The sequence below is a fragment of the Cornus florida genome, unplaced genomic scaffold (assembly GCF_030987335.1).
Source record: "Cornus florida cultivar Cherokee Brave unplaced genomic scaffold, ASM3098733v1 CherokeeBrave_3.0.0_Hap2_Chr02, whole genome shotgun sequence".
Taxonomy (NCBI): domain Eukaryota; kingdom Viridiplantae; phylum Streptophyta; class Magnoliopsida; order Cornales; family Cornaceae; genus Cornus; species Cornus florida.
In genome coordinates this window covers 110638805-110663070 of record NW_026775572.1, presented here as the reverse complement: position 1 = coordinate 110663070, position 24266 = coordinate 110638805, and the positions used below count along the sequence as shown (strand labels likewise).

The window sequence follows — 24266 nt, the reverse complement described above, 5'->3', positions numbered from 1 at the left end:
ACAATGTTACTCAATGCTTAAGGCATAATCACGTGAATACGTAACAGGTCCAAATCCATGATCTAAACATACAAACAACTTCTAAGACATAATTAGATCCATGGAACAACGAGATAGAATTTAATCAATTAAAAATGATTAAATTCTCTACATTTCAAATCATTTCCAAATGACCTCAAATTAATATATATTAATGGACATAGCATGGTCATTACATATATTCATTCAAAATCTCAATTAGGCCAATGGAACCCTTAAATAGATTTTAATTAATCCTATTAATTAAAATCTTTAGATTTTCATACTTAACCAAATGCTCTCAAATTAAAGTATGTTAAACAACATGCCAAGACTTAATTTAAAAGCATATTACAAGTTCATTTCATGCAAGGTACAACCATGGGAATTAATCTTTCACAAAAGAAAAATATTAAATAAAAAGTGCAATTCTTATTCAAATAATCCCAATTTAATATATGTTAACAAACATATTAAAGCCTAATTTATCATCATGCCACAAATCAAATCTAAACTATATACATCCTTGTAATTTCAATCTCATATAAAGAAATAAATAATACTAATTCTTCTAGATTTGATACAAAGCATGCAAATAAGTTGTATAATCATGGAGAACACTCAATACAACACATACAAAATCCTAAAACATCCCCTACCTCAATTTGAGATGAAAGTCTCAAAAGCCACCAAAATGAAACGGCTCTGAATCCGACGATACTTTGGGGTTTTGTCGGGGACAACGCCGTGAACAATAACCCCCAAGAAGCCCCATGAAAATCACAAGTTGACCTCAAACCCGAACTCAAAATTTGGTCAGAAATGGGTTCTAATAAGGGTGAAAGATGCGCACGTCATGGCGAACACAAAACACGAAGGCATTGCGATGTTTTACACGAGGGAAAAACATTAAAGGAGGAGAGAGGTGGTGGCAGCCCATGGCTGCCATGGAATCTAGCCAAGAGAGGGGAGAGAGAGTGTGAGATCTGATTTTTCAACTTTAAGTCCCCTATTTATAGAAAATCTCAAAAAGTGCCTCGAAAGGTCCCCGCCGGATCCGAAAAAGTGAAATTTGAGCAGACGCGCTCAAACGACAAAACTCTGTAAATGAAAAAGATTCAAGAATATTTTTGGATTTCTTCTTTTAACAGTGCTCGATCCTTCTTTCATGGTGCTCGAGCCCTAGGTCTTGGGCTAGAGCTTTTTGGTTATGGGTTCAAACTCTTTGGCTGTGGGTTTGATCCCTTGAGTCTTTGCACGAGGTCCTAGGAGCTTGGTTCTTCTGAAATAACTTTTCACATTTTGACACCTAATGTGCTTAAGCTCTTAGGCAAAGGCTCGAGCACCCTGAGGTTGGGCTCGATCTCTGGAGATCAAAGCTCGAGCTTTACTGCCTTAATGGATTTTCTTATTTCTTTCTGTTGTGCTCGAACTAGAGAACTGAGGCTTAAGCCTTGGTACTTGAATTCTTCTAATTTTCATCATTTTGACACTCGGCTTGTTTTGAATGACTGACAACGACTCTATGCAACTCTAATGGTCTCATATTCAATGAGTGCATACCCCTTGACAACTCCAGTTCACCGATCAAAATTCAAATGCAAATTCTGTAAGTTTTGATATTAGTCTTTTCATCTTAAAGTCCCGGTTTTAACCGTTTCTTTAGGAAAGTACCTACAAACACAAAATAAACATAAATTAGTCTAAAACTGGATAGAAGTATCACTTAAGGTCTTAACATATGTGTATTTAGGGGCTCGAATATGCAACATTAAACGCTCATCAGGAACCGGTTCAAGAAACTTAGATTCGAATAAATCTATTATGTCCTTTGGGAACTGGTTCCACAGTTGGCTAGCGATACTACTGCTGTTTCAGATTTAGGTAACTTTGTCCTGATCAGTTTTAAACTTCCTATTTGGTTTAGAATGTTACCAAATGTCCTATGCATGAAATTTCCTTTATTTTCTAAAGGATTAGATCTCTAAAAATTCTATATAAACCCTGATACACATCTAGGTTTAGAATGACTTTTGCAGTATCAATTCATTATTCATAAAAGCCTTAGGAAGATTCTATTTGCAGAAAATGCAAGAGTTTTCTCTGTCAGTCTTTCTATAACATACACATAAATACAAAAGTGACTTGAGAGTGTTGTTTAAATCCTGATTGTGATCATACAGTCGAATCTACAACGATCAGAGAAAATTAGATCTACTTTTACATCAAATTCAGATATTGAAGAACAGAAGTAAAAGCGATCACACTTTGAAATGGTCAAAGCATTCGAGGAGTGTTGTTTGATCTACCTCCAACTCTTCTACAAAGATCAAGCATAAGTCTGAGGTCAAGTTGCTGTTAGACGGGATGTTGCAAAGCTAGAGGATTGTCAGCTATTGGTATTTGGTAGATTGATAGGGTGTGAGTCAGAGTCAAAGTTTATTGTACTTTCTTTCAAACATACTGGATCGGTTTACTTTAAACTGCATAGTCTACGAGGTTTTCCCCGCGTAAATAGTAGACATATATTAGCAACTGGGGTTTCCTAGCTAAAAATCCTGGGGTCATCTCTTACTCTTTACTTTGCTTTATTTTATCTTACATGAGATTAATTATTTAATTGCTAAAACAAGTAAAGTTGGAAAAACACAGATCTGTTTCTAAAAATACAAAACTTTCTAAATATTCTGCTACGTACAACTCACAGACGAATGTTTGGGTTAGAAATGAAAAAGATGGCTTTGCATTTGCATATCATATGCATTATTTGTAAAACTATAGAATTGTATGTGTATTGATAATGTTGTCAAATCCCATGGTCCCGTTTCTCGTTTTCCCTCTTCTTTAGTTATGACTCAGGGGTTTTAAGGTGTGTATTTTAGTCTTTCTTGTAATACCCCTAAATTTTTCAAGGTTTTATTTTTTTAATTTGATTTCATTTTAGTTATCTATGTGGCTAATTGAATTAGTTGTGCATTTATTTTAGGGTTTTATTTATTTGTCATTTAAATGTTAATTATTTGTTTTAAGATTTTATTTGTTTATCATTTAAATGTTAGGTATTTCGTGTTTATTTTATTTTATTTTTATTTGCTTGGCTATGTGAATTGTTTGTGGAGTGTTTATCGATTTGTTATTTTAAATGTTAATTATTTAGTAAAAATTCTTTAGTTAATTGTATTTTTTTATTACTGTTATTTTATATATATATTTTTTAGTTAGTTGTATGGATGGATAGATAAAAATATATATATATAAATCTATATTAAAGTGTTATATATATATTTAGTATATTATAAATATATAAATATAAATTATATTAATGATATATATATATATGTGTGTGTGTGTGTTAACGTATAAAGGTTTATAATCTGTTAGTTGTATTATTTAGTTATTATATTATTAACTATATAATGACTATTTATTTAACCATTAAATGACAGAGCCATGTCATTTGTTGCCGTGTAAGTTTAGTTGTTATTAGGATTAGTTCTTATTGGTTAGTTGTGATTAGTTGTGTTATGGTGGGCCTGTTAGTGTATAGGTTAGAAATAGGTTAGTTTAATCACATTATATACATATACAGGTTATGTTCTAGCAGAACTGGGGGTTACGGGAGAAAAAGGAAAGAACAGCGAGTGGCGGCGGCGAGAGAAAGAGAGGAAGAAAGAGAGAAAAAAAGAAAGAAAAAAGAAAGAGAGAAGTGGAAATTGGAGAACGGCGTGGGCTTCGATCCGGAGCCTTAAAGGTAAGTCTTCTTCTATTCATTTCCTTAGACTTTATATGCGATATATATCTAGGATAATTATAGGATGTAATTAAAAATAATAAAAAAGAGAAATTTTTAACTGCATGACTAAATCGGATCATAATAGCGTGAAATTCATGTGTATAAAATCATGTATATATAGTTGTTATTTTGGATTTTAATGCGTAAGCGGGATTGTTGGGTATTGTTGTTTTAATTATTTATTTAGTTATTCTTGTTTCTTTATTTATTTTGATTGGGCTTAGCGATTTTTTTTTTCAGTACTCATGGCTGGGAATTTAAGTTCTTTGAATTCTTCTTTTCTTTGGCAAAATTGCAGATGCTCACTACTTGGTTTGGGGTAATTTGACATATATATATATATATATATATATATATATATATATATATATATATATATATTGGTGGTTTATTTGGTTATTAAATTACGATCTAATACATATAGCAGGGATGGGTTCAGTGGGTGTTGCGAAATTTCAAAGGCGACACATCTTGATTTGGGGTGAATGGAGATATATATATATATATATATATATATATCTATATATATATATTGGCCGTTATTTTTATTTTATATATAACGTGTGGGCAAACTTGGTTATCAAGTTGTGATCAAATTGAAAGTAGTCATTGAGTCACTTTGGGTTGATTATTATGGTTTCCTTCAATACCAACTACTATAATAAAAAAAATAAAATAAAAATAAAATAAAAGTAAAAATAATATAAGGAAACTTATTTGAATTACAAGTATGGATTTAAAGTGTCTATTAATGGTTACCTTTTTATAGATGTGAATCAGTCATGCAAAGGTACATGGCTTTACCTACATTTTAAATCAATAGTATGCTATTTTTAATAGTCCGTATTGTTATATTTATTTCTATAGCCATTATTGTGATAATTGATCATGCATGAGTTGACATAAATAATTTTACTTACATTATAAGTTAATTGCATGATTGGTATAAAAGTCTATACCACTCTATAAAATACTCAGATAAATTCTCTTAATAATGTATGTGAATTTTAAGAATACATAATTGCATATACGTGTATAATGGAGGACCATTGTCAAGATATGGTCTTAGCAGCACCATTGTTAGGATATAGCTTGCTGATACATACATGGGCTGGCTAATAAGCCTAGACTCATACATTTTGTTATACTATTGTCAGGATATAGTTATGACTTTAGATTGTGCCATTGTCAAGATATGGCTATAATTACTTACATATGTATATTTTGAGAGTGTACCATGATACGAGCTTGAGATCTGAGGATCGATGGTTAGGGTTGGCGTTTATTGCCAGATGAGATGAGTAGTTGGTTATAGGGATGTGTGTGCACTGGTAGAAGAGGTATTCATGACCACCTTGTGTGCGCTTGCATGAGACTTACTATTTGGTTGAGGCTGTCTTATGATCCAGTGAAAGTCTATAGTGTGTACTTATGTATATTGACCTACGTAGTTATTGCATGAGTCGGACTAGGATATATCATTTATCGGTTCTCTGTTTGGGATGTAGTAGAAAGGGCTTGTTCGTAGGTTTTGACCCACCTTTGTTGTTATCTATTCAGGTCCTCGACAGTTCCAGACGTAGACTCAGTTCGTGCAGAGCAGAGGCCAGACTTCATCACTCTTCCAGTGTCATAGACGTACTACCTCCACTATGTTTTCGTTATTATTTATTATTTTTGAGTTAGACATTTATTTATTTCGTCTTTAGTTTGGATTTTTATTAGGGGTCCACATTGTATGGATTCCCAAGTTGTACTCTGGAGGTTTTATTCTTATAATGAGAATTTATTGGAGATTAATGTATTGGAGGATTTATTATTTAATTATTAATTTAGATTTCCCTTACAACGTTATTTATTTATTTAATTTTTATTCCTCTTGTATTTTGTGCTTGTTTATTGTTGATTGGCTGATATCCCCTGATTTTGTGAGCGGACTTGATCAACCCGTGTTCCGAAATTAGGGGATATTACAGTTAGTATTAGAGCACTCCAGGTTCAAGTGTCTCTAGGGTTTTGTTCATTTTAAGACATTCGCGAAGCGTATTCTTTTGATTTGTGCCTAAGTTTTAGGGTTCATTGTATTCCTTTACGATCCGTTAGATACATATTGACGTCTATCATTCAGTGTTAACTGAATGGTTAACACTGGAAGAAGACAGGAAATAGAGTAGGTCAGGAGAACAAGGCAACAAAGGAGAGCGGCATGTAGGCAGCAGAATCTCCTACGATGTCAACGGATTGCAGAGGAGCAACAATTGCCTTTGTTTCAAGAGGAGGAGAAACAGGTTCCTATAATTCAGGAGGAGGAACAACAGACTTAGGAGTCTTAGGGTCTGGACCAACATCAGGGCAGAGGTCTAGATTATCCTCCTCAGTTAGCTGACGTCATTACTCAGGCTGTAGTAGCAGGCGTAACAGCTACACTACAGAATCAACCACAGGTTTATCAGGCACCTGTACCAGTACCGGTAGTTTAGGCTAATCCTTAGGAGAATGCTAGGAGTTTTTTTTTTTTTTTTTTTCACAAAGGGGAGCCCACCTAAGTTCTTAGGCTCCATCGATGTGAGAATGTCTCATCAGGGACAGGCGTTCCCAGATTTATCGGCGTCACCGCCACCACGGGGACAGGCAGTGCTACAGTTGCATTATGGCAGAGTATATAACCACATGCCACAGGACGTTCAGACTCCTCAGGCTATTGAGGGTATGTTTCCTATAGATGGTAGATATGGGCGTGTTTTGTTTGATACGGGTGCTACACATTCATTTGTGTCTAGTTCATTTGTTGCCTTATCTGAGATGACTACACAGTTATGTGATCGACCTCGTAGTATTGGTACACCTATAGGTGTTACTTCTATTTTACATGAGAGTGATGAGCCTGTGACACTAGATATTAGTAGACTTAGATTTCTATCTAACCTATTGGTCTTGGACATGCATTCTTATGATGTGATACTGGGATGGATTGGTTATCTCACTACCATGGTTAGGTTAATTGTCATGATAAGTCTATTGTGTTTGCTATACCGGGTTAGGATATGCATATAACTACTATGCCACGTTCTAACGGGGGATCAAGCACTCATATATTGTATATTGAGGAGGAGTCTGAGGAGGAGATTACTGCAGCACTGGATAGTATATCGATTGTACAGAAATTTCCAAATGTATTTCAAGATATTCCAGGGTTGCCACCGAGTCGAGAGATAGACTTCGTAATTGATCTAGCTCCAGGTACTACACCTATTTCTAGGGCACCATACCGGATAGCACCGATAGAAATGCGGGAGCTGAAGGATCAAATTCAACAACTTCTCAGCCAGGGTTTCATTCGTAGAAGTACTTCACCTTGGGTAGCACCAGTGTTGTTTGTGAAGAAAAAGGATGGTTCACTTCGCCTGTGTGTAGATTACAAGGAGTTAAAGAAGGTTATTATTCGTAACAAGTATCCCTTGCCTAGGATCGATGACTTATTTAATTAGTTAAAGGGAGCTACTTACTTCTCCAAGATTGATTTGCGATCAGGCTATCATCAGCTTTGGGTTAGGGAGCAGGATGTTCCTAGGACAACATTTCTCACTAGATATGGATCTTATGAATTTCGAGTCATACCTTTTGGGTTGACTAATATGCCAGCTGTCTTTATGGACTTGATGAACATGGTCTTCAGGGCTTACTTAGATCAGTTCGTCATTATTTTCGTTGATGATATTCTAGTTTATTCTAAGTCTGAGGAAGATCTTTCTAGACATCTTTGCATAGTGTTGCAGACATTTCGTGAGCATCACTTATATGCCAAGTTTGAAAAGTGTGACTTTTGGCAACAAGAAGTGATGTTTCTGTGTCACAGGGTGTTTGAGAAGGGAATAGCGGTGGATCCAGCCACGGTCTCAGCAATCTTAGAGTGGGGACAACTTACCTCACCCACTGAGATTCGTAGCTTTCTGAGATTGGCAGGATATTATCACAGATTCATCCAGGGTTTTTCAAAGATAGCAGGACCACTCACCCATCTAACTAAGAAGGGAGTACTGTTTGTGTAACGACCCGGTCATTTGCCTTCCTTTCCTTTTTTCCTGAAATTTTACGAATGAATTTTTTTCGTTTAATTTTCTTTTCTGAGCCCTGTTTCGTGTCGCTTAGTGTCATCTCAAGTGCTCGGAATTGGTTCCTGAGACTCTTTTCCATGGATTGACAACTTCCTTTGAGGACCGAGTCATTTTCACATTTTTCGTTTTTTGACACTATGCACTATTTCGTCTTTTTCCCTATTCTGTCTTATCTCCGTTTGTCAGTTTTTGGCACAACCTCACTTCTCATGCTCCGAGTTGGTTTTTGACTTCACGTGCCTTCATCTTGAGTGGTTTTCACGAAATACGTATCTTTATTTTTGCAAGAAAGCACTCTGGTTGCTCCCGGTGTCCATAGGGGCATGGATGCAAAGTTCTTTGAAATTATTTTCTTTTCTTTGGGTATTTTTTGTAAATATCTTTTGAAGATATTTTATTTCAAGGGTTTTTAAGAAAATATTTTTGGAAGATATTTTCATTCTGGGCCATAAGTGCAGTTTTCACTTTTTAGAGGGGCCATTGTGCAATTAATGAAAGTTATTGCAAAATGTCTTATTTTGAGCCTGAATCCTCGTATGGAATTCATTTTTATATTTTGTTGAGTTGTGTACTCTTGGAATTTCCTCCTGGTCGATGTTTTCCAGTTTCAGGGTTTCTAGCCCCGGTTTTCACCAAACTTGTTTTGGGCATAACTTTCTGCTCGGAACTCAGTTTTTGACGCCGTTTCTTCCATTGTTCATATTTTATCATTTTGAATCTTTTTCATTCAAAAATTTTTGCAATTTGAGCGCGTCTACTCAAATTTTACTTTTTCGGACCTGGCGGGGCCCGTTCGGGGCACTTTTTGAGATTTCTATAAAAGGGGTGAGATATTTAATTTTCATCTTCTCCCCTCTTCATGCATGACCTGGAGCTCCCATGGCAGCCCAAGGGGTGCGGCCATCTTCTCTCTCCTCTTTTGGTTCAATTTTCCTTGATGGAAAGTCTTCGGCCTTAACGTTTGTTGTTCCCCTCGCCGTGCTCTACCTTTCCCCCTTATTAGAATTCAGTTTTGACCATTTCATGAGTTCGGTTTTGAGGTTAAGTTATGATTTTGATGGGGCTTTCATGGGGGTTATGTTCACGGCGTTGTCCCCGACAAAACCTAGTAGTTTCGTCGGATGCGGAGCCGTTCCATTTTGATGGCTTTTGAGATTTTCATCTCAAATTGAGGTAGGGGATGTTCTAGGTTTAAATTCTTGTTATATAGCATGCTTGTGATGCTTATACTACTTGTTTGCATGATTAAATATAAAATCTAGAGATTTTATTATTTATTTTTCTTGTACGGGATCTAATTTTTCCGGTTGCTCATGACTTGGTTTAAACATGTAGCATGATTTTATATTGCCCCTTGATATGCTCATTGTTGTGTATTAAAATTGGAACATTTGAATAAGTATTAAAGATTTTATTTAATATTTATCTTAGGTGAAAGATTAATTCACATGGCCTTAACTAGCTTGAAATTAATTTGTGTTAGCATATTATATTAGGCCTTAGCATGCTCTTCAACATAGTTGAATTTGAAAGTAATTGGAGGTGTTTTGAAAATTAGTAATTATTAATTAATTTGATTAATTAATTTGCCCCGAGTGCACTATTCACTCTATTTGAATTCCAACTTGATATTCTTGATCTACATGCCATATAGCTTCAAATATATTTGATTTAGAATATTTGGTGAGGTTTTGAAACCTTTCATCTAATTAATTTCCTTGTTTAAGATTTAATCCTCATGGTGATGTACAACTTGGAATTGAATTGTGGCATGGTAGAAAATTAACCTTTGGTATGGTTGTTCACATATATTAAATTGGGATTAATTGCATGAGAATTGCAACCTTTATTTTATATTTAACTTTAGTGAAAGTTTAATTTACATAGGTGTAACTTGCGTGAAATAAGCTTGTAATGTGATATTACATTAGTCCTTAGCATGTTCTCTAAGATATGTTGAACTGAGAGCATTTGGTTAAGTTTGAAAATCTAGAGATTTTAATTAAAAGAATTAATTAAAACCTATTTTGTGGTCCCATTAGCTTAATTAAGGTTTTAACTTGATGTTTGTATTGGCCATGACTTGTTTACTAGTATACATTAATTTGGGACTATTTGAAGTTGTTTTAGAACCTTGGGATTTAAATTAGCATGATTTAATTAAAGTTCTACTTTGTTGTTCTAACAACCTAATTGAGTTTTAGAATGGATATAGGTGATGACCTTACCATGTCCTTTAACATGTGTTAAATTGAGGTTAATTGAAATTGAATCAGAATCTATAGAATTTAATTGTGTTTATCTATTTAAATTCTATCAATTTGCTCCATGATCTAGTTGTGTTTTATAAGTGGTTTCTATATTCAAATCATGGACTTAGACTTGTTGTATATTCATTTGGTTATGTTTTGAACATTGGATAACATAGTTGCCATGTTTGTATTCATGAGAATATATTTTCCTTATTGAATATATTGTTGCCTTGTGTAATGATTTGCATACTTCGTGTTTAACATCTTTCATTCATAGTGTGTAACGAATCGCACACTGAAGATTCGACATTCATCATATCATATTAGTTGTGGATTTAGAGCATGTAGTGTATAGATTTCCAAATTTGGTTGTGCTTAGTAGATAGTTGATTATTTTGCATATTCCTGTTGATATATGCGTTGTTGCACAACTTGTTGATTTTGGAAACTTAAGGATGTCGTTTTTTGACTATGGCTAGGACGTGGTTTTAGTACGGGGGACAGTCCCTCTATATATAGTCTAGTGCGCACATAGGGAGGTTACCCATGAGCTAGTAACCCTAAAGTAACTATGTTGTCGGTCTGATCCGGCGTTACGTCCGAGTATCCACTTTGTTTGATTTTGCATTTCATTTTCAAGTTGATAACTAGATGATGTTGTAACTTGTTGTTTCTTAATTGTCGTTCCATTTTAAGTTACAGGATGTTAACTTTGTGAAATTGTGCTTTATGCGTTGTATTGGAAGTTCCAATGTTGGTTAAATTGCATCGATATTGAAAATCGTGTTTTGACGTTCTAATAAAGCTTAGGATTGATCCTATTGATTCATTTATAACATAGACGTTAGGTGGCATGAACCACTACTGTTATTTTGTGCTTTAGATTCTAAGTTAATGGCTTTGAGAACTTAAACCTTGTTGCATTGTATAACATGCTCTTTTGTTGTTGAATTGCATGGATAATGTGATTCTTGTTAACTTGTATTAAAATATGCTTTTGTCATGTTGTATGGATTACTCTAAACCTAGTTCAATTGTATTGAAAATGCAATTCATGTTAATCTATGCTCAAGCATTCTTCTTGTCGTGCTCTTTGGATTATCCCAACCATGATTCGTTTCATACACGTATGTATATCATGATTCTTGTTGCTTAGACTCTAAGGTAGCTTAGGATGCTCCCTGAGTCTCATTTCGATATAGACGTTAGGTGGCATGAACCCCTTTAACATGTTTCACCTTAAGGTGATAGATTTGTAAAATGCTAGGTCGATATATGCTTATCTCCTACGAGTAGCTTTATGTTACTCACCCCTAAGATATTGGGGCATATTTCAGGTACAAAGACTTGGTTTGTGATGCCTAGCATTCCTTGGATGTCGTGTAGCTTTCAAGTTTCCATTTCATGCAAATGTTAGCATAAAATGTCATTTTGTAGACTTATATGTCAAAATATGTATATTTGATTTCATGTATGTAATGTATACATAAGTGCACTCCTTTCAATGTATTTGACATGTATGAGATGAGGCCAGAGGCCCATGACATGTGTATTGTATTCTATACAACTTTTTAACTTCATGAAATATTATGAAAACCTTGAAAAATCGCAAGTCATTGCTTCACCATGGTTGCATCGGGTGTGGGAATTTCATTTTCATTCTTTCATAGGGTCTTATTAATCTTGTGTGAAGTGTGGCCAAGGGCCAAATGGTCATCATTTGACTCCATTTTACATTTTTGGATTCCATGTTTTCCATTCCAAGTCCATTTTTGCCTTTTTGCCCGTTAGGGTGTCGAATTTTGCATCGGCTATATTTTTAAGCCATGCATAGGTAAGTTACGTTTGCGTGCATAGTCGTTTCCGGGCAAAACCTCATCGTTTGTGTTTTGAGCCTCCTACGATTTCATTTTGCGTTTTTGTTGCATATTCTGATCTAGGGGTATTCTAGACTTTTCACGGTGGTTTTATTTTCTTCTTTCAACTTGGTTGAATAGAAAACATGATTTTAGGGGGAGGGGGGGGGGGGGGGGGGGTTTCTTTTTCGTGTTTTTCCATAAAATGTCGTCTTGGCATCGGAAATCGCTTACGAAGTTCAGCTTTCAGTTTACTATTTAGCAGCTTTTTGGTCCCTCTGGACCAGTTTTCTTGGGAGGGAATTTTGGGTATTTCACAGTAAGTTATTTTCGATTTTTCTTGTCAGTCACGTTGAAAACTCGATTTTGAGGGGGGTTTCTTCTTTGTGTTTTTGCAAAAAAGTTCATCTAGGCCTCCAAATTCAGCCTCTGTTCTGGATTTTTTTGAAAAATTACCCCACAGTAGCTTTATGGCTGCTGCTGCCAGCCATGGTGCATCCAGTGCGCGCGCGGCATTCATGGGCATGCACATGGGCGTGCGCATGGGGCTGTCATGGCCCCTCGTCGGGCTGCCGCGATGTCAATTCTTCTTTTGGGCTTTTCTCCTTCGTCCGTACTCCGATTCAAGTGAATTTTTTTTTGAACTTGACTAATTTTTCGCTGTCTTTCTAACGGTGTGCTCGGTTGCACCCAGTTCTTCTTGGATAATTACCAGTTTACCCTTTTTTCCTTAAGTGCTTGTTTTTCTTCATCATGCCGTTTCTCCTTCGTCCGGACTCCGAATCATGCGATTCTTGAGTCCATCTTGATTATTTTTTCTTTGTCCTTCTAGCGGTGTGCTCGGTGGCACCCGAATCTACAGTTTTCAGAAATGATTATTTTGCCCCTGGGGGCTTATTTGTCATATTTTCGATCTTTTGCTTCCGCATCAGTTCTTGTTGAGTTCCATGACCTCATGGAAGGTCACTTTGACTTCTTAAAGTCTTGTTTTTTGTTTTCGCTTCCGCATTCGGATCCGTTATCGAATCATCCTTACGGTTCATCACAGGACACGCTGGCCTAAAAACTAGGGTCGTCACAGGTGGTATCAGAGCGTCCGGGTTCGAATACCTTGGGCGACGGGTTTTGGGTGCATATCATGCTCACGTTGTTTTGCTTTGATGTGTCATTTATATCTTGATAACATGCCTTCTTTGATAACGTGTCTTGTATGATAACATATTCACATGCTTAGGTGCTTTGAGACATCTATTATTTGTTAAGCATACTTTTATGTGTATATATGCTCTTGATAACATGTTTTGATTTGATAACATGTCTGTTTGCTTATGTGGCACCTTGAGTAGATAGTCCATTGCTATGTTGCATGCTAGCTACTTCCTTTATGTCAGGTTTTGACATTGTCTTATAGGATTTGTCGTATTCCTTGGATGCATTCTTATTTCACGAGTTTCTTCCTTGGATAGGAGAAATTCATTCAGTAAGGACCCATGTCGGGAACCTTCTTATCTGTTTTATTGATGCGAGTAAGGCTCATGTGAGCGTAGAATCACAATCCTCGTCTGGTGGAGTGAGACGTGTGCTAGGGAGACACAGTTTCATTTCCTTTTCCTTTGTGGCTTCTAGATCTAAGGCCTTAAGCGTAATTGTGCCAGTGTCATTGTTGTCAGAGTTTTGGGATTAGCTACCCCAACTCTCACAGATGCCTGGTTCCCGCGGTGCTTTTGATAATGATCATTTTTGACATTGATGTCATCCGTATCAATAGGTTTCTCAGAGTTGACCTGGTTGGGGCATGTTATGAACTAGTGCCTTATATCGTCATGCTACCTTGCTGACGAGTAAGTGTGGGCGGGTTCTGGTCACTGTTCGTACTGTCTTGTCACTCTCTTCTTTCACTGTGTTTGACGTTTTGTTTTCTTGGGATTCTCTCGGTGGTTGACGTTAAGTTAACGTGCCGGTTCGTATGAGGTGTTGTCTCAGTTCATGGTTTCGCGTTCCTTCAGTTGATCTTTAGACTTCAGGATTTGACCTTTAGTGCGTTGTGAGCTGTCCTTTGATTTGACCTTTTGTTCGGTCATTATTCTGTTCTCTCTGGTATGTTCCTAATTTCGGGGACGAAATTCCTTTAAGGAGGGTAGGTTGTAATGACTCGGTTATTTACCTTCCTTTCCTTTTTTCCTGAAATTTTACGAATGAATTTTTTTCGTTTAATTTTCTTTTCTGAGCCCTGTTTCGTGTCACTTAGTGTCATCTCGAGTGCTCGGAATTGGTTCCTGAGACTCTTTTCCGTGGATTGACAACTTCCTTTGAAGACCGAGTCATTTTCGCATTTTTTATTTTTTGACACTATGCGCTATTTCGTCCTTTTCCCTATTCTGTCTTATCTCCGTTTGTCAGTTTTTGGCACAACCTCACTTCTCATGCTCGGAGTTGGTTTTTGACTTCACGTGCCTTCATCTTGACTGGTTTCCACGAAATACGTATCTTTACTTTTGCAAGAAAGTACTCTGGTTGCTCCCAGTGTCCATAGGGGTATGGATGCAAAGTTTTTTGAAATTATTTTCTTTTCTTGGGGTATTTTTCGTAAATATCTTTTGAAGATATTTTATTTCAAGGGTTTTTAAGAAAATATTTTTGGAAGATATTTTCATTCTGGGCCATAAGTGTAGTTTTCACTTTTTGGAGGGGCCATTGCGCAATTAATGAAAGTTATTGCAAAATGTCTTGTTTTGAGCCTGAATCCTCGTACAGGATTCATTTTCATATTTCGTCGAGTTATGTACTCTTGGAATTTCCTCCTGGTCGATGTTTTCCAGTTTTAGGGTTTCTGGCCCTAGTTTTCACCAAACTTGTTTTGGGCATAACTTTCTGCTCGGGACTCATTTTTTGATGCCGTTTATTCCGTTGTTCATATTTTATCATTTTGAATCTCTTTTGTTTACAAAGTTTTGCCATTTGAGCGCGTCTACTCAAATTTTACTTTTTCGGACCTGGCGGGGCCCGTTCGGGGCACTTTTTGAGATTTCTATAAAAGGGGGGTGAGATATTTCATTTTTCATCTTCTCCCCTCTTCATGCACGACCTAGAGCTCCCATGGCAGCCCAAGGGGTGCTGCCATCTTCTCTCTCCTCTTTTGGTTCACTTTTCCTTGATGAAAAATCTTCGGCCTTAACGTTTGTTGTTCCCCTCGCCGTGCTCTACCTTTCCCCCTTATTAGAATTCAGTTTTGACCATTTCATGAGTTTGGTTTTGAGGTCCAGTTATGATTTTGATGGGGCTTTCATGGGGGTTATGTTCACGGCGTTGTCCCCGACAAAACCTAGTAGTTTCGTCGAATTCAGAGCCGTTCCATTTTGATGGCTTTTGAGATTTTCGCCTCAAATTGAGGTAGGGGATGTTCTAGGTTTAAATTCTTGTTATATAGCATGCTTGTGATGCTTATACTACTTGTTTGCATTATTAAATATAAAATCTAGAGATTTTATTATTTATTTTTCTTGTACGGGATCTAATTTTCCCGGTTACTCATGACTTGGTTTAAACATGTAAAATGATTTTATATTGCCCCTTGATATGCTTATTGTCGTGTATTAAAATTGGAACATTTGAATAAGTATTAAAGATTTTATTTAATATTTATCTTAGGTGAAAGATTAATTCACATGGCTTTAACTAGCTTAAAATCAATATGTGTTAGCATATTATATTAGGCCTTAGCATGCTCTTCAACATAGTTGAATTTGAAAGTAATTGGAGGTGTTTTGAAAATTAGTAATTATTAATTAATTTGATTAATTAATTTGCCCCGAGTGCACTATTCACTCTATTTGAATTCCGATTTGATATTCTTGATCTACATGTCATATAGCTTCACATATATTTGATTTAGAATATTCGATGAGGTTTTGAAACCTTTCATTTAATTAATTTCCTTGTTTAAGATTTAATCCTCATGGTGATATACAACTTGGAATTGAATTGTGGCATGCTAGAAAATTAAGCTTTGGTGTGGTTGTTCACATATATTAAATTGGAATTAATTGCATGAGAATTGCAACCTTTATTTTATATTTAACTTTAATGAAAGTTTAATTTATATAGGTGTAACTTGCATGAAATAAGCTTGTAATGTGATATTACATTAGTCCTTGGCATGTTCTCTAAGATATGTTAAATTGAGAGCATTTGGTTAAGTTTGAAAACCTAGAGATTTTAATTAAAAGAATTAATTAAAACCTATTTTGTGGTCCCATTAGCTTAATTAAGGTTTTAACTTGATGTTTGTATTGGCCATGACCTGTTTACTAGTATATATTAATTTGGGACTATTTGAAGTTGTTTTAGAACATTGGGATTTAAATTAGCATGATTTAATTAAAGTTCTACTTTGTTGTTCTGACAACTTGATTGAGTTTTAGAATGGATATAGGTGATGACCTTGCCATGTCCTTTAACATGTGTTAAATTGAGGTTAATTGGAATTGAATCAGAATCTATAGAATTTAATTGTGTTTATCTATTTAAATTCTATCAATTTGTTCCATGATCTAGTTGTGTTTTAGAAGTGGTTACTATATTCAAATCATGGACTTAGACTTGTTGTATATTCATTTGGTTATGTTTTGAACATTGGATAACATAGTTGCTATGTTTGTATTTATGAGAATATATTTTCCTTATTGAATATATTCTTGCCTTGTGTAATGATTTGCACACTTCGTGTTTAACATCTTTCATGCATATCGTGTAACGAATCGCACACTGAAGATTCGACATTCATCATATCATATTAGTTGTGGATTTAGAGCATGTATTGTATAGGCTTCCAAATTTGGTTGTGCTTATGTTGTCGGTCCGATCCGGCGTGACGTCCGAGTATCCACTTTGTTTGATTTCGTATTTCATTTTCAAGTTGATAACTAGATGATGTTGTAACTTGTTGTTTCTTAATTGTCGTTCCATTTTAAGTTACAGGATGTTAACTTTGCGAAATTATGCTTTATGCGTTGTATTGGAAGTTCCAATGTTGGTTAAATTGCATCGATATTGAAAATCGTGTTTTGACGTTCTAATAAAGCTTAGGATTGATCCTATTGATTCATTTATAACATAGACGTTAGGTGGCATGAACCACTACTGTTATTTTGTGCTTTAGATTCTAAGTTGATGGCTTTGAGAACTTAAACCTTTTGTTGAATTGCATGGATAATGTGATTCTTGTTAACTTGTATTCAAATATGCTTTTGTCATGTTGTATGGATTACTCTAGACCTAGTTCAATTATATTGAAAATGCAATTCATGTTAATCTATGCTTAAGCATTCTTCTTGTCGTGTTCTTTGGATTATCCCAACCGTGATTCGTTTCATACACGTATGTATATCATGATTCTTGTTGCTTAGACTCTAAGGTAGCTTAGGATGCTCCCTGAGTCTCATTTCGATATAGACGTTAGGTGGCATGAACCCCTTTAACATGTTTCACCTTAAGGTGATAAATTTATAAAATGCTAGGTCGATGCATGCTCATCTCCTACGAGTAGCTTTATGTTACTCACCCCTACGATACTGGGGCATATTTCAGGTACGAAGACTTGGTTCATGACGCCTAGCATTCCTTGGATGTCGTGTAGCTTTCAAGTTTCCATTTCATGCAAATGTTAGCATGAAATGTCATTTTGTAGACTTGTATGTCAAATTATGTATATTTGATTTCATGTATGTAATGTGTACATAAGTGCACTCCTTTCAATGTATTTGACATGTATGAGATGAGGCTGGAGGCCCATGACATGTGTATTATATTCTATACAACTTTTTAACTTCATGAAATATTATGAAAACCTTGAAAAATCGCAAGTCATTGCTTCACCATGTTGCTTCGGGTGTGGGAATTCCATTTTCATTCTTTCATAGGGTATTATTAGTCTTGTGTGAAGTGTGGCCAAGGGCCAAATGGTCATCATTTGACTCCATTTTACATTTTTGGATTCCATGTTTTCCATTCCAAGTCCATTTTTGCCTTTTTGCCCGTTGGGGTGTCGGATATTGCATCGGTTATATTTTTAAGCCATGGACCATTGTAGTGCGTCTAAATAGGTAAGTTACGTTTACGTGCATAGTCGTTTCCGGGCAAAACCTCATCGTTTGTGTTTTGAACTTCCTACGATTTCATTTTGCATTTTTGTTGCATATTCTGATCTAGAGGTATTCTAGAGTTTTCACGGTGGTTTTATTTTCTTCTTTCAACATGGTTGAATAGAAAACATGATTTTAGGGGGGTTTTCTTTTTCATGTTTTTCCAGAAAATGTCGTCTTGGCATCGGAAATCGCTTACGAAGTTCAGCTTTCAGTTTACTATTTAGCAGCTTTTTGGACCCTCTGGACTAGTTTTCTTGGGAGGGCATTTTGTGCATTTCACATTGAGTTTTTTTCGATTTTTCTTGTAAGTCACATAGAAAACTCGATTTTGAGGGGGGTTTCTTCTTTGTGTTTTTGCAAAAAAGTTCATCTAGGCCTCCAAATTCAGCCTCTTTTCTTGATTTTTCTGAAAAATTACCCCACAGCAGCTTTATGGCTGCTGCTGCCAGCCATGGTGCACCCAGCGCGCGCGCGGCGTGCATGGGCGTGCGCATGGGGCTGTCATGGCCCCTTGTCGTACTGCCGCGACGTCAATTCTTCTTTTGGACTTTTCTCCTTCATCCGGACTCCAATTTAAGTGAATTTTTTTTGAACTTGACTAATTTTTTGCTGTCTTTTTAACGGTGTGCTCGGTTGCACCCGGTTCTTCCTGAATAATTATCAGTTTACCCTTTTTGCCTTAAGTGCTCATTTTTCTTCGTCATGCCGTTTCTCCTTCGTCCGGACTCCGAATCATGCGATTCTTGAGTCCATCTCGATTAGTTTTTCGTTGTCCTTCCAGCGGTGTGCTCGGTGGCTCCCGAATCTACATTTTTCAGAAATAACTATTTTGCCCCTGGGGGCTTATTTGTCATATTTTTGATCTTTTGCTTCCGCATCAGCTCTTGTTGAGTTCCACGACCTCATGGAAGGTCACTTTGACTTCTTGGAGTCTTGTTTTCTGTTCTCGCTTCTGCATTCGGATTCGTTATCGGATCATCCTTACTGTTAATCACAGGACAAGCTGGCCTAAAAACTAGGGTCGTCACAGTTTGTTTGGGATGAGCATTGTCAGACTGCATTTGAAGAGTAAGCTGACTTCTGCACCTTTTCTAGCTACTCCCCAGAGTGGGATAGAGTATCTTGTCTACACAGATGCTTCTTTGCAGGGTCTGGGATGTGTATTAATACAGGAGGAGCGACCAGTTTCTTATGGGTCTCGTAAGCTTAAGTCTTATGAGTTTAACTATCAAACGCACGAGAGGCATTACCTATTAGGGGAGTCCTTTAGACTATTTAGTGACCATAAGAGTTTGCAGTGTCTTTTTACGTAGAATAAGCTGAATATGAGACAGCATAGGTGGTTGAAGTTTGTGAAAGATTACCACTTCCCTATATAGTATCACCCTGGGAAAGCGAATGTAGTGGTGATGCACTCAGTCGCCGACCCTATGCTAGTCTTCCTGGTGATGTTTGCTACAGAATGGAATGCTTTGAAGACTGTAGATGAGTTGTCTGATGTTTTTGTGGCGTGTATAGTAATTACGTCTGCTATCATCCACAATGGATTGAAGGCACAACTTATGGATCAGCATTGCATCGATCGAGTTATGAAGTTAGCTTCTGGTGATGTTCCATTTTATTCTGTTGGGGCAGATGGAGGCTTGAGGTACAAAAGATGCCTAGTAGTACCTTCTGCTATTGATTTGAGAAAAGATGTTATGACGGAGGTTCACAAATCTGAGTTCTCTATCCACCTAGGTGGAGATAAGATGTATCAAGATATGAAGCGACAGTTTTGGTGGGCAGGTATGAAGAGGGACATAGCCATCTTTGTCTCTAAATGTAGTACCTATCAGATGGTCAAGATTGATCATCAGAGACTGCCTGGTTCCTTGCAGCCACTTCTTAAACCGGAGTGGAAATGGGAGAGTATCTCTATGGATTTTATGGAGGGATTACCCAATTCCAATAGGAAGCACAATTCTATTTGGGTCATTGTTGATAGGTTAACCAAATTAGCTCATTTCTTGCCTATTCGCACTGATTTCACTTCAAAATAGTTGGCAAGGCTTTACATTGCAGAGATTGTGAAGTTGCATGGCATACCAATGTTTATTATATCAAACAGAGATCCGAGCTTTGTATCGGGATTTTGGGGGAGTTTTCAGCAGGCTTTGGGTACCGAATTATATCTTAGCACTATTTATCATCCTCAGACTGATGGGTAGACTGAGAGGGTCAATTAGATCATAGAGGATATGCTTCATTCTTGTGTCCTTAATTTTAAAGGTACCTGGGAGGATTATTTGCCACTTGCAAAGTTTGCCTACAATAATAGTTTTCAGAAGACTATTGGTATGGCACCATTTAAGGCGTTGTATGGCCGACCATGTCGATCTCCTGTTTGTTTGTTAGAGGTCGGTTAGAGAAGATTTTTGGTCCTGAATTTATCAAGGATACCTCTGAGAAGATTACTCTTATTCGTGACCGTATGCGCACTGCCCAGAGTAGGTAGAAGAGTTATGCAGATCGTCGTACTTGCAGTTTAGAGTATAAGTAGGGGATCAGGTGTTGCTTAAAGTATCTCCCACGAAGGGAGTAATGCGCTTTGGGAAGAAGGGGAAGTTGTCACTATGTTTTGTCGATCCGTTTATGATTACGAATCGAGGGGGAGTTGTAGCTTATCGGTTAGCACTTCCGGATCATCTACATCGGGTCCATAATGTCTTTCATGTGTCCATGTTGCGGAAATTTTTACGAGATGAGGATCACTATCGGCATATAGATGTTGGCGGATTGAGTTGTAACCAGATGCGACATATGTTGAGCCACTTTGTCGTATTCTTGATCGCCGTGATCAGGTGCTTCCCAACAAGACTATTTCTCTTGTCCGTGTTCAATGGAGCCATCATAATGAGGTCGAGTCCAGTTGGGAATGGGAAGAAGTTATCCGTTCAAAATTTCCAGAATTGCTGAAATAAGGTAAACGGTGAATTCCGAGGACGGAATTCCGTTGTTAGGGGGGAAGAATGTAATACCCCTAAATTTTTCAAGGTTTTATTTTTTTTTAATTTGATTTCATTTTAGTTATCGATGTGGCTATTTGAATTGGTTGTGCATTTATTTTAGGGTTTTATTTATTTGTCATTTAAATGTTAATTATTTGTTTTAGAATTTTATTTGTTTGTCAATTAAATGTTAGGTATTTTGTGTTTATTTTATTTTATTTTTATTTGCTTGGCTATGTGAATTGTTTGTGGAGTGTTTATTGATTTGTTATTTTAAATGTTAATTATTTAGTAGAAATTCTTTAGTTAATTGTATTTTTTTTATTGGTGTTATTTTATATATATATATTTTTAGTTAGTTATATGGATGGATAGATAAATATATATATAAATCTATATTAAAGTGTTATATATATATGTGTATATATTTAGTATATTATAAATATATAAATATAAATTATATTAATGAGATATATATATATATATATATATATATGTGTGTGTGTGTGTGTGTGTTTGCATATAAAGGCTTATAATCTGTTAGTGGTATTATTTAGTTAGTATATTATTAACTATATAATGACTATTTATTTAACCATTAAATGACACAGTCGTGTCATTTGTTGCTATATAAGTTTAGTTGTTATTAGGATTAGTTTTTATTGGTTAGTTGTGATTAATGGTGTTATGGTGGGCCTGTTAGTGTATAGGTTAGAAATAGGTTAGTTCAATCACATTATATATATATAGGTTATGTTCTGGCAGAACTGGGGGTTACAGGAAAAAAAGGGAAAGAACAGCGAGCGGCGGCGGCGAGAGAAAGAGAGAAAGTCTTCTTCTATTCATTTCCTTAGACTTTTATATGTGATATATATCTAGGATGATTATAGGGTGTAATTAAAAATAAAAAAGAGAAATTTTTAATTGCATGACTAAATCGGATCATAATAGCGTGAAATTCATGTTCATAAAATCTTTTTTTTTTTTTTTCCTTGTTGGGACTCACACACACTACCTCCACCGAGGTTCAAACCCCTGACCTCCCTTTGGGAAGTAGCAGCCTTGTACCGCTAGGCTACAGGCCTGTTGGTATGTTCATAAAATCATGTATATATATACATATATAGTTGGTATTTTGGATTTTAATGCCCAAATGGGACTGTTGGGTATTGTTGTTTTAATAATTTATTTAGTTATTATTGTTTCTTTATTTATTTTGATTGTGCTTGGCGATTTTTTTTCAGTACTCATGGCTGGGAATTTGAGTTCTTTGAATTCTTCTTTTCTTTTGCAAAATTGCAGATGCTCATTACTTGGTTTGGGGTAATTTGACATATATATATATATATTGGTGGTTTATTTTGTTTTACATATATCATGTGGTAAGTATTGGGTTATTAAATTAGGATCTGATCCATATAACAAGGATGGGTTCAGTGGGTGTTGCGAAATTTCAAAGGCGACGCATCTTGATTTGGGGTGAATGGATATATATATTGGCTGTTATTTTTATTTTATATATAACATGTGGGCAAACTTGGTTATCAAGTTGTGATCAATAGAACGTAATCATTAAGTCACATTGATTATTATGGTTTCCTTCAATATCAACTACTATAATAAAAAAAATAAAAATAAAAAAATAAAAGTAAAAATAATATAAGGAAACTTATTTGAATTACAAGTATGGATTTAAAGTGTCTATTAATGGTTACCTTTTTATGGATGTGAATAGGTCATGCAAAGGTACATGGCTTTACCCACATTTTAAATCACTAGTATGCTATTTTTAATAGCTCGTATTGTTATATTTATTTCTATAGGCATTATTGTTGGTCCTAAGGTGTCTTAAAGTATGTTTGCCTGTTTAATGTCAAAAAGAGGTATTTCAGTTGCTTCAAGAATGAATTCTACCTGCATTGTGTTTTGAAATAAGGTCTGAGGGTAGTTCTGTTATCTACTTCTCAGTGACACATTTTATACACTGGTCTGTAATTGCTCATTGCAATGGTTCAGCCTGTTTTGATTAAAATCACTGTAACAGTGAAGGTTCAGCACTTCAGTTTTGGCTACAGGTGCTTACAGGGGTACTATGGTCTTTTCTTAGTTATATTTCATATATATACGTGTGCCTTGATAGTTGTATTGCATTTAACAGCCTTGAGCGAGCCTACATTGTGAGTTATATTGCTTCAGCACCATTAATTGGCTGAGAAGGTTTAAAATCTGTTTTGAGGGCATATTAGTTTTTACCAGTAGTGCTCAAGAATGTACCACGTATCAGTGGTCCTAGAATGGTTGTATATGCAAGAATATTAAATTTCTTAGAGGCTAAGTTTGGATAAAGTTGGCATTACAGCGTACAACCTACAACCTGCTGTAGCTGGTGAGAATAGTGACAAATTAGCTGAGGTGGCAGGCCTGCATTGGTGCATTGCTCTGAAAATATCTAAAATATGCTCTCTTAATCATTGGCTAGAGGTGACAGGTGTATATCCTTGGTGTGTGAGGCCGTGTGTAATTCAGTTTCACTATAAATATGCTATTATAGTGATTCTTAGGGTTCAAGCCTCTTGAATATACATTGCACATTGAGCTGCTACTGAGAACCCTCGAGCATACTATGTCAAACAAGTTTTTCTCTGTGGTTTGATGATGATCCATGTAAGAAAAATTCATTAAATCAACTCTAGGGTGTGTACTAATTGCTGAGATGAGGCTGCTGTCAATTTTATTGATGCAAGGGCTGTGCTGAGCAGTTAATTTGTATTCCAAGCAGTTGTGGTCTATTCTGAAGGTTAACACAGGTATAATTCATCTTTTTACACTTGCTCAGACTGTGTTTGTGTTGAGAATATCTTGAAAATGAATTTGGACAATGTGGTTACTAGTTAATCTTGTGTTTCTGAATTAATCTTGGATTCAAGTGTTGTTTGATTATGCTTAGCTATTTCATGATGAGTTATTTTGCTAGTAAGTATGTTTGATGAATCAAGATTGTTAAAGTTAAGCTTATAACAGAAATATGGTATGCTTTGATTTTGAGTATTCAAACCTTAATGCTGTAGATATTGTGTGTTAAAGATATTTTGTATTGAA

At 35.9% G+C, this 24266-nt stretch overlaps 1 long non-coding RNA gene across 1 annotated transcript; it reads left to right on the top strand.

Moving 5' to 3' along the window:
* Positions 1-3508: 3508 nt before the first annotated feature.
* On the top strand, positions 3509-5665 carry LOC132288498 (uncharacterized). Its single transcript, XR_009473811.1, has 2 exons — positions 3509-3769; positions 5372-5665. It is a non-coding gene; the product is annotated as an uncharacterized LOC132288498 (long non-coding RNA).
* Positions 5666-24266: the final 18601 nt, after the last annotated feature.